This window comes from Pyxicephalus adspersus, chromosome 3, assembly GCF_032062135.1.
Source record: "Pyxicephalus adspersus chromosome 3, UCB_Pads_2.0, whole genome shotgun sequence".
Lineage (NCBI taxonomy): Eukaryota > Metazoa > Chordata > Amphibia > Anura > Pyxicephalidae > Pyxicephalus > Pyxicephalus adspersus.
In genome coordinates this window covers 131,834,317-131,845,447 of record NC_092860.1, presented here as the reverse complement: position 1 = coordinate 131,845,447, position 11,131 = coordinate 131,834,317, and positions in this window count along the sequence as shown.

Sequence of the window (11,131 nt, the reverse complement as noted above, 5' to 3'; positions counted from 1 at the left end):
TATTGGCTTGTCTATGGATCTGTGGATTGACTGCCAAAGATAAATGCAAACATGGCCTTTGCTAAGTATCAATATTGAGCTGATTGTTTAATTATATGTAAAGTTTGGGGATATTTTTATTATCTTCGCTTTATATGGCTTGAATAATACATATGCTCAATGGATATTTAAATGAATATCCTAAGTCATTTCAGAAAATATTATTTTCTGAAAATAATTTTAAGGTTCCGTCCCTTTTCTTATTATTTTGCCAAAATGTCAGCTTCTAATGTGACAATTAAAATTTGTTTTTCCATTTACAGTTTATAATGTAACAAAACTGGTTGACGTTATTTTTTTGTTAGTTTGCCTAAAAAGGCAAATGTGTTTTGTGATTGTGATTTTAGATTGTAAGCTCCACTGATATGAACGATTATGTGAAGGTAGGACTCAGTGAATAACCTGTATAGTACAAAATTCTGCATTTGAATTGACATTTAGGGGTTGGATAAGAAAATGATTAATGGTTTAACAAAATTAGAAAAATGGGTAATCCTTTGCCAACCACAGTTTAATGATAGACGAAGCACACTGTATATCACTCGGGATAAAAAAAAAATCTGAATATGGGATTAATGACACAGCAAGGTTATCCATTACAAAGGTAAATGAAGTAGGACCCATTATTTATAGCATAGAATTAGCTATTTATAAGGAGAATTTTAAAAAGAAAATTGCCATTCTTAAGTTATAGGTAACTTTAGATTTATTGAATTGATTCACTAGGCACATGAAAAGACTTGAATATCCCAGCATGTTTGTTACACCTCTTCATGGAAATGATCGTTCTAAAGTATATTTATATTGTTCATTTTTTAATTTCTAATATTTCTACTTTTTTACATTTTCTTGTATGTGTTACAAAAGTACATAGTTAGTCATATTTTTTTAAAAGTTCATCAATTGCAATCAGTAAAGTTTCTATTTCTTTACTAAGGTAGTAGACATCTATCCATTCTTGCTTGCATCACCTTTTGTCATTGTCCCCATATTTTCTGCTTTTCACAGCTTAGAGTAAAAAAAAGTGATCACAAATAATTTCATAGTTATTTTTTGGTTTTGAGCAACCACAAATCATTCACAGATGTCACTTTAGTTTACTTCCATTAAAATTTGGATAATTTGATGGTCAGAAAAAAGAAAACTAGTGACACGTGGTGATAGATTACTGTGTATGCTTCAGCCCAATAAAATATTTAACTGACTATATGTATCACCATTGGGTCCTTTTTTTTTAAAGCTCTCCAAGATTCTCACGGCTGCATTCATCAATGCAGCCAGGGTACTCCTCCTGCCTCCCCTGGCACTAGAGGTTAAATGAGGGCAAGCCCTCATTTAACTTCTATGGCCCGGAGATCGCACACAGAAGGTTTCCCATAGCTGCATTGCAGCCGTGGTACTCCTGTAATTTCCTTCTGATGGGTCCACAAAATCAGTTCGCCGAAATTTCGCGGACCCATCGGAAGTTCAAGGAAATTTTTGCGAGAATGCCAGAGGCATTATCGTTCAACCCTAATATTAACCCCCACACTGTCACATCTCCTCAATGGAGTACAATGTAGCACATTGACTTTATTTCTTCTTCAAATATTTGCTTTAAAATGAAGTCTATGGACTAGTAAATTAAAATTAATAAATTACTGACTGAGATCAGGTTAGCAGAAGTGTTTTTTTACAAACCGGCATCAAAATAAAACCGCATGGTGGATCAGTGGTTAGCATTCAAGCCTTGTAGTGTTCATGTTTAATATTTGAATGAGACACTATCCACGTGGAGTTTAAATGTTCTCCCCTGATCATGTTTGCATGGGTTACCTTCCCCAGACATACTAGTAGGTTAATTGGCTTCTCCCAAAAACTGGATTTAGACTACGTTGGGGTCATTCAGTTGTAAGCTCCTCCAAGGGACAGGTAGCTACAGACTCTGTCGAGCACCTTGTAATATGTTAACACTATATCAATACGTGATGATAATAATAGCCTGAAGATACATCCACTTGGAGAAGGTAAAGCAATTTGTGCCTGGATTATGTGGTCCCATCACTCATAATTCATTATCGAGCTTCTGACGCATCTTTCAAATAGCCTGTTATTTCTCAGATTTTTTTCCCTATATCTTGCCAGTGCCCATCCATTTATCCTATTTACATCTTTTTGTTGTTGTCTGGTTTTATAGTGAAAAATAGAACACACATACTGCGCATTCTGTTACATTGTGAGACTGAAAACGTATTCATCGCAAACATTCATTTTATTTCCAAAACGTTCTGTTTTTCTTCCCTCGGTTCTTTCTTCTCATGATTAATAATAGCACCGAGCACCACATGGTCAGAAATATATTATTTTGCTTCTTGACTAACTCTCAGATATTTATAAATCAATACTTGGATACTGTATGCTTGATTGCTCTTTAAGAACCGAGGGAACAGAAGGACAACAGAAGTACATCAAGTTAAGCAGAGAGCGATATTTTCATATATTTGCAAATGCTTAGTTTCACAACGTGACCTGTTTTTCTAGGTGACAAACATTTTCCTATTGTTGCATATATTTCTACAATCAGCAGTTTAAGGGATTTCTTCCAGGGTGTGGGGTACTATTTTACCAGCATCGTTTTCCTTCTAATCATTTCAAAAATGCCTGATTTTTTTCAGGAGATGAAATTTTTCTTTCTTGTATTTGTATATTGTTCTTGGCCATTAGTGAATCTTAGCAGACAAATGTCTGTCTACTGGTAAAAGTCCAACAATCAGACTTTACCAATATACCACCCAAGTGGAAAGTTTATGTATGTATATGTGTACTCAAACCTTTTTTTCTCTTTTAGTTTTGAATAGAATAGGTAAAGATTAGAACTCCTTTCAGGATTTACTGATTTATTATTTTATATCCTGTTTGGTAAACAGCTTTCATTCAGTTTGTAGAGATTTGTTGAGTTTCTAAGACAGGAACCAAAATCTTCAAAATAAGCCAACCTACTCCATTAAAATGACATTGCTATTTTAAACCATATTAACACATTGCAGACTTTATTAGACTAACACCAAATGGTTTTAGGAGATTGAAAATACTGTACATTGTGTTGATGGTTTCATATGGAGACAGACTTGTGCCTAAGGGCTTTGCAGGTGATTGAAAAAATCATTAAAAGCCTTCAGACCAGAATATCTCAAGTCAAAAATACAAAAACACAAACAAATCTGTCAAAAGAAAATGTACAGAACCTCACTCATTCCTAAGAATTATTATTTTACATGTGATCATTATTTATTGTTAGAGCAATTCCACAGTCCCACTGGTACAGATATGTTAATTTGGGAGTACACATTGTATAAAACATACCTGTACAATGAACACATCAATGAATGTCCCTTGCAGCTACTTTCAATTAGATGAGGGCAGAGTCAAATTGGCACTTTAGTGGCTGTGTTCTCAATGTGCTCATAGTCAATAGCAAACAATGAGACTAATGGGATCTGTCTGGGGTAAGATGTTGGCTAAGCTCTTTTCGAGGGGGGTGGAAAATGGCAATGACAGCTTCATGAGTCAGTAAAAATGTTTGATAAGGTGTGATAAATCTTTGGGGCGTATTATCAACAGACCTCTGCATTCCGATTAAAGCTGTTGGAGGAGCTCGTTATCACACTAGGTAATTAGCACAAAAAATACCCCTGCAAAAAGGTCTTGATTCATTAATGAAGAGGAGTGTAGTAATAGGAGAAACACTTATGTCCTATGCAGAAAAATGCACAGAAATATAGATGGCTTCCATCATTTAAAATTAGACATATTGCTACTTAAAACTGGCTTTGGATACACTATAATTTCCACAATACCTTGCTTCAATAGCTGTCAAGGGTACTGGTAAGGGTATAGTGTTTTAAATTAGTTATGCATAATAAGCAACATCTTTCTGTTGTAGCAAAGATGGACTCAAAACTGCTTAAAAAGGAAGGGTGGGTTACAGACCAAAGGGGACCAGAATAAAAAGGAAAAGGGAAGCAGAATAAAAAGACAAACTATTCAGTTGGTTAAATTAGTAAAATATTTAAAAATGTGGAAAATAGTTGTTTAGAAAAGATAAATTAAAGTCAAGGGTAAGCTCAGAGTTCACAGCAGGGCATTGTTTTCAGCCTTGCAGGTCCCAAGCTATCCCTCCTTACATACTGTACAAGCTGTGATTTAATTATGATCACTGAGTGCTGATATATGTGGACATGTTATTAGCAAAACTGGTTTGTATAGTTAAACTGGCCATCGGCAAGAAGCACCTTTCATTTGCGCTCTTGTTGTCACTGACTCTGACATATCTGTCAAATGGCTTGTTTTGAAAATTGTAGATGTTGGAATGCATAACATGAATGCATTTCTCATTTAGGCAAGAACATAAGTAACAAGTAACAATGGGGCACAAAGCAGGCAGTTACTTATGGACTGGTTTGCACAAGCCAAAGACCAATTTAGTATAGGGTATAATATATACAATTTCCACAGTTCTGTAAGAGTGGCTTTTTATTTGTTTTGTGTGAATAAGCAACAGTCACACATTGGGTTAATCACTATTATAAGGTTTTGGTAAATGGATTGATATGTTGTTGTAGTTGCTGCAAGCTGAATGTAGCAAAATGTATTTAAAGGTATTTTTCTTCTAAATAAATTAATATATAAGCACTAAGTATAAAAAAAAAATATTGATTGGTTATGTTATGCAATACAACAGAAATATAGTTTTTGATCACTAAACACAAAATGACACTTAGTAAGTAAGAAGAGCCTAGGAAGTTCTTATTGAAAACAAATAGGGGAACATGCATGTCACATCCCAATACCAACATAAAAGGGTACACAAAGAAAGAGGGTTCGGAAGGTGGGATTTTCAAAGCATCCAAAAACAAATATAATATAAAAACAAGGTATTTATTGAATACATTTAAAATCAATATATAGACATAAGCATAAAATATTTGACCTCTGTACTTGTACTATGTTTAGACCGCTACCATTGTAGCGCTAATAAAAGCTCCTGAAGAAGACTAGTTTTGCGAAACGTGTGAATTGCTGTATTTTGAATCTCCAAGCTACCTGGTAATTTTAACATCTTGTAAAGCAAATATATTCTTCAACTTTGTGTGCTTTTGGTGATTTGTTTGTACACTTAGCATGTATAACATTTGTTGTAGCATGTATAACATAAGCATGTTATGCTTATGTCTATTATTGATTTTGAAATGTATTCAATAAAATCTTGTTTTATATTATATTTCTTTTTGGATGCTTTGAAAATTATACATTCTGGTTATTTGTATATCCTTTTACAATAATACTTGGGGAGTACAAAAATAACTTCCTGTTGATGCTACCTGCAGCAGTCGATGAAGCAGGGGGTTCTAATGCTGGCCCTCTTCCATTGTGGTCAGTGTGTTTATTGTGAGTGCTACTTTCCATTATGTACCAACATGAGCTTCTAAAATATTCTGTAAACAAAGGAGAATTTCTTTTAAAATTGATCAAAATGTACCCAGTTGTGATAAAGTAACATTAGCAGCTTAGAAGCACAATAGTAGAGATAAAAGGGTCAGGGCAGTAGTTTAGATTGTGTGACCTTGTACCTTTTAGCTACACCTGAGTAAACAAAAATTGTAGATGCATGTACTATATGGCCAAATAACCATTTTACCTATGAGCTTGTTGAACTTCACATTCTAGAGTTGGTGAGTATAACACTTTTTATTCCACTAGGAAGGCTATCCACAAGATTTTGGAGCCTGTTCTAATTTGTACCCATTCACCCAAAAGAAAATTCAGGTCAGGTATTGATTTTGGACAGTTAAAAGATTTGACTTATTAACATTTTCAGTTTATGTTAGGGGTTATGTCAGGGATCTATCAAGGCCCCTGAATTTGCTCTGCACTAAACTCATATATTATCATTATAGACCTGGCTTTGTGCACAGGGACACAGTAATGTCAGGGGAAAAAGCTTGAGCTCTTCAGTATGACCTACCGCTAATGTTTGCCGATGGGTATCCAATGGTTACTATACTGTATGTGTATTGTTTTATGCACCTGACAATAATCAAAATTAGAATGATGCTTATAGATTGAAGGGAAATAATTGTATTTTCTGACTCTGTGGCTTTAACCATTCAAGGGACAGTAGGGAACAGTCTTACTTGGTTATCTTCTGACCTATTTATACCGTGTTTCCCCGAAAATAAGACACTGTCTTATATTTTTTTGGGCTTCCAAAAACACACTAGGTCTTATTTTCAGGGTAGGTCTTATATACTTTTTTTAATGAAAAAAAACACCATATTCCCAAATTCCCCTTACAAATTCCCCTTCTGATCACTCTGTGCTTTTTTTCCACTGTTCGGCAGTTAGGACATGGAACAGCAGGTGGCGCTGTGCCGGTTTCTTTCGCTCTGCTTTACAAACAGGAAAAGACACGATGCTGGCAGAGGAGAGAAGAGAGACATGCTGCAGCCAGAAACACGCAGGATCGCGTATCAGGTGAGTATATTATTTTAATTTTTTTTTTTTAACACACTAGAGCTCACTAGAACAAGCCTGGTTACATGCACTTCAGCTTCTGACAGGCGAAGTGCATGTAATATCACTCCGCCTGTGACAGGAGCCGGAACTACAAGGAAAGCATCGGCTTGTGCGGCTGTGTGTTAGCCCGCTGTGTGTACGCCCGCTGTCTCCCGCTCGGTGAGTACTGTTTTAATTTATGTTTGCTTTTCTTTTTTTCTTTTTTTTTTCTTTTTCTACTAGGTCTTATTTTCGGGGTAGGTCTTACTTTCGGGGAAACACGGTATTCACTATCTCCAAACTCTCAAGTCTTTCTCTTTATCCCTTGGAATTTGGCTGAATAGTTTTAAATATTGAGTATGAGAGCTCATTTGACATTCTGCCAGTATGAAGTGTTCAGACCTGAGTGGCCAATTACCAGGCAAAAATGCCATTTCCTATCTGATGAGAAGAATGATGGCATCAATTGTGTGTAAGCTTTTTTCCCACTAGTGCACCTAAACCCCCCCTTTTTCTGTATTGGCCAATTAAAAAGCTCTCTTCCCTTTGCACTGGTCCTTCATTTTTTTCCAGGTTCATGAAATGGGGAAAAAACATGTTCCTCTTCCACGTACAGTGGTGCCTCTTGCAGTTTCCTACGTAATGCAGCAGGAGAAAACACAGTTTTTAGGTCCAACTGGGTCCAATGACCCTTCTGGGGGAGGATTAATTTAAAATAATTACAAACTATTTTCTTTAAGGTCTGTCTATTTATAAAGCAGTGAATCTACCATTCACTGAAACATTCTGTGTTGAAGGATCAATTAATGCCATTGAAAAATATGAACCTAGAAGATTCTGCACCAAGAAATGTTTCAGTGAATTTCAGATGCACTGCTTTGTATTTTAACCAATGAATGCTTATATTTATCACCAAATTCAAAAAGTTGAAAAGTTCAAAAAGTTTTAATCACCATGCCGAGCCATTTCACAAAGAAGGTGATATTTGAATGATGGACACCTGGAGAGGAGATGGAATTGGTTTGGAATGGCTGCTGCTTGAGCACTTCTCTTCAATGTAAACTAGAAGTAAAAGACAGACTTATCCCAGTAACATGAAGACGGTGCTGTGAACAAGCAGTGTTTCTCATGTGGGACATTAAAATAAAGCTGTATGCCATAGCTGTGTGGAAGTGCGGCAGAGTAATAGTCATTGCACTGTAGGGGGAGTCAGTAGGGAGGAAAGAACAGCAGGACGTTCTCCATTTTGTTGAATGGAAAATAACGGCAATGTTGATAGGACAAAGATGTTTTATTGGAGGTGAATTTCAGCAGGCTCAAGAAAACAGATCTTTGAAACCAGGAGATGCACAGATGGCAGCAAATTTACAAGCAGAAGACAATTAAGGCATTTTTATTTTATTTGCAAGAAGATATAAGGGAGAAAGAATCAGGTTTAAATGGTAGAAGACAAACATACTCAGGAAATAAGCTGAAAACATGACAAACTTTAGGTTAAATCGATATGTTTAGTATAGAACTTTATATTAAAACTAGCTACTCTAAACAATTACCAAATGTCATGTCATTATTATCAATTCTTTTTTCTTTCCAGTAAAGAAGAATAACACAAAAACATTTGTCATCACATCTAGACAAGTTATTTGATATTACTAAATAATTGATAATTACTAAATATGAATACTCATACTGCAAAAGAGCAACAACACGTGAGTATTTGTGGAAGAAGATAGATATATAAAGCTAAATGTTGATTTTATATGTTGTGCATATTTATAGATCCACCAATTGAGGACATATATTTGGCTTTACAGTTTGTCCTGGGCTTACTCGCTTCTTTTTGTGTCTCTCTCTGGTCGTCCGCAGTGGATGAGAGTTTGAGGATTGGACTAAACTAACATGTAATCAACGGCATTTGATGATTGTAGGTTAGCGAGTGATATTTATTTATTCTATGTCTATATCAAAGATGAATGGTCAACATTTAGATGTTAAACTCGTAGAGCAATATACAAGCTCTCTGTTACTTTTACGCTCTGGAAGAAGCATTTTTTTTACCGCAAAATGTGTCCAGCTAAATTGCAGGTGGAAATATGTGACTAATGCCACTGTATAATATTGTACAATATTTATTGACACAATGTTATGGTGTCTAAAAAAACCCGTATTTGTTCTATTCCATATTAGATTCTATTTGGGGAAGAAAATGTACCCCACATTTCTTTATTTGCAATTCAGAATAGGTCAAGTATATATATAAATTATATTAATCAATCGTGTTGCACTTTTTACTTTAACCCCTTAGGTCATTAGCCTTGCACAAATATGCAAGAATGTCTAATTTTTTTTTTACTTTCTTAATTTTTGGAATTGGATTGTCACAAGGTCAGTCATAATAGTCATACAGCTAGCTTTTTCAGAAGGAGATCAGTAGTGATAAATGAGTCTGATGGCAAAAGCAACAGTTATTTATACACTCACATATTCAAAAAGTTAAGTTGTAATAACCATGATAAGCCTTTTCGGAAAGAAATTGATATTTATAAGCTGGACACTTGGAAATGATTGGTTTAGAGCATTTTTGTAAACTAGGTGTATAAGACAGATGCATCCCAGTAACATGAAATCAGTGCTGTGAATAAGCAATGACAGTTCCCATACTAATTAGCTTTAGATATAATAACAGTAGCACTGACACTTTTGGATTGGAATGGCCTTTTACATGCTAACAAGTTGTTAAGATAGCCAGTCCTAAAAAAGTACAGAGACGTCCGGACAAATTATATGTTTATGTTATTTTGCATCTCAGGAGAACACTGGTGGGATGTTTGTCCAGTTGCCAATAATATTATTTTATTAAAGTGTATATAAAGGCCAAAAGAATTAAAATTTCGATAAAGTAGGAAGGGGTAAATCCCTTGTCATGTTTTTATGGACATGCCTGTTGAGGATTGTTACTAAGACAGATAGAGCTGAATTTCTTGAGATGTCACCATAGCAGGAAAAATTCCCCAATGGTGAAACCTGTTTCATGGACAGCTTTCTAGGAAGAAAGTCTTGTCTGCATTGGAAAGAATAGTTTTGTTTCCTGTTGTGCCTTTAGGACAAGATATAGGAACTTCATCAAAAATGGCCTCAACAAAATTATTGGCACCTTATCAGATTAATATCTGTGTGTAATACACTGAGCATAGAAAAAAAAAACAAAAAGCAAAAACAAAAGCAAAGAATTGTTTCAGGATTTGAGAACCAAAATTTTAGAAAAGCCTGGACAATCCCAAGGCTACAAGTTCATCTCCAGAAATCTTAGTGTTCCTGAGTCCACTGTTACAGCCCATGGCACTGTGGCTAATCTCTCTGGACGTGGACAAAAGAGAAGGATTTATGATATGTTACAACAAAATATTGTTGGAATGGTAGATAAAAAAACTCAATCAACTTTCAAACAAATTCAAGCCAACCTGCAGGCACAAGGTACAACAGAGTCAGCTCCACTATCCATCTGAATGAAAAGAGACGCTATGGTAGGAGACCCCACTGCTGACAAAGAAACATAAACAAGCCTGATTGGAGTTTACTAAAACTCACCTGTGGAAGCCAAAGTCCTTCTGAGAGAATGTCCTCTGGACAGATGAGACAAAAATACAACTTTTCGGTAACATAAATAATTTGACTGTTTACTGAAAACGAAAAGAAGCATTTAAAGAAAAGAACGCAGTCCCTACAGTCAAACATGGCGGAGATTCACTGATGTTTTGGGGTCACTTTGCTGCTTTGGGCACTGGTAGTCTTGAATGTTTGCATGGTATTCTAAAATCTGAAGACTAACAAAGAATTTTGGGGCACAATGTGGGTCCCAGTGTAAAAAAACTGCATCTCAGCCGGAGGTCATGAGTCTTACTGCAGGACAATGACCCAAAGTGTACTTCAAGAAGCACCCAGAAATGGTGAAAGACAAAGAGGTGAAGAGTTGTGAAGTGACCAGCAATAACTCCAGATCTAAATCCCATAGAGCTCTCTGTTCTATCAGATCTTAAAACTGGAGGATTTCAATTTGATTTTCTTGTTTTTGGAGTCCCACAAAGACATAAGAGATTAGAAGTTGAGTAGTCATTCATTCATATATATGCAATAGAACAATTTTCTAACTGGTCTAAGTTTTCAAATTTATTTTGTTTATATCAGCTTAATTTAGCATCTAGTCACACAGCACAAGAGTCATTTCCTCCAGCACATAACCTATTTATATAAATCTTTAACTTTGACTCAATTTTGGTTCTAAATGAAATAAGCCATTTGTTCCCAAATGAGCAATAATATATATCATAAACCAACACACACCATTAGTTACAATTGGTAATCTCTGGATGATGGAGCTTTGTTTTAAAAATGATTCACCTCTCATCCTTAAAGGACATAATTTATAATAAATAATCCCCATGCACTCAGCCAGGAGGGTAATGAAATAGCAATGCTTGAGCAAATAATGTTATTTAGGAGAAATGTTTATAACAATCAAATTAATTAAATACTTTGTACTCCTATAATGATTTCTAGT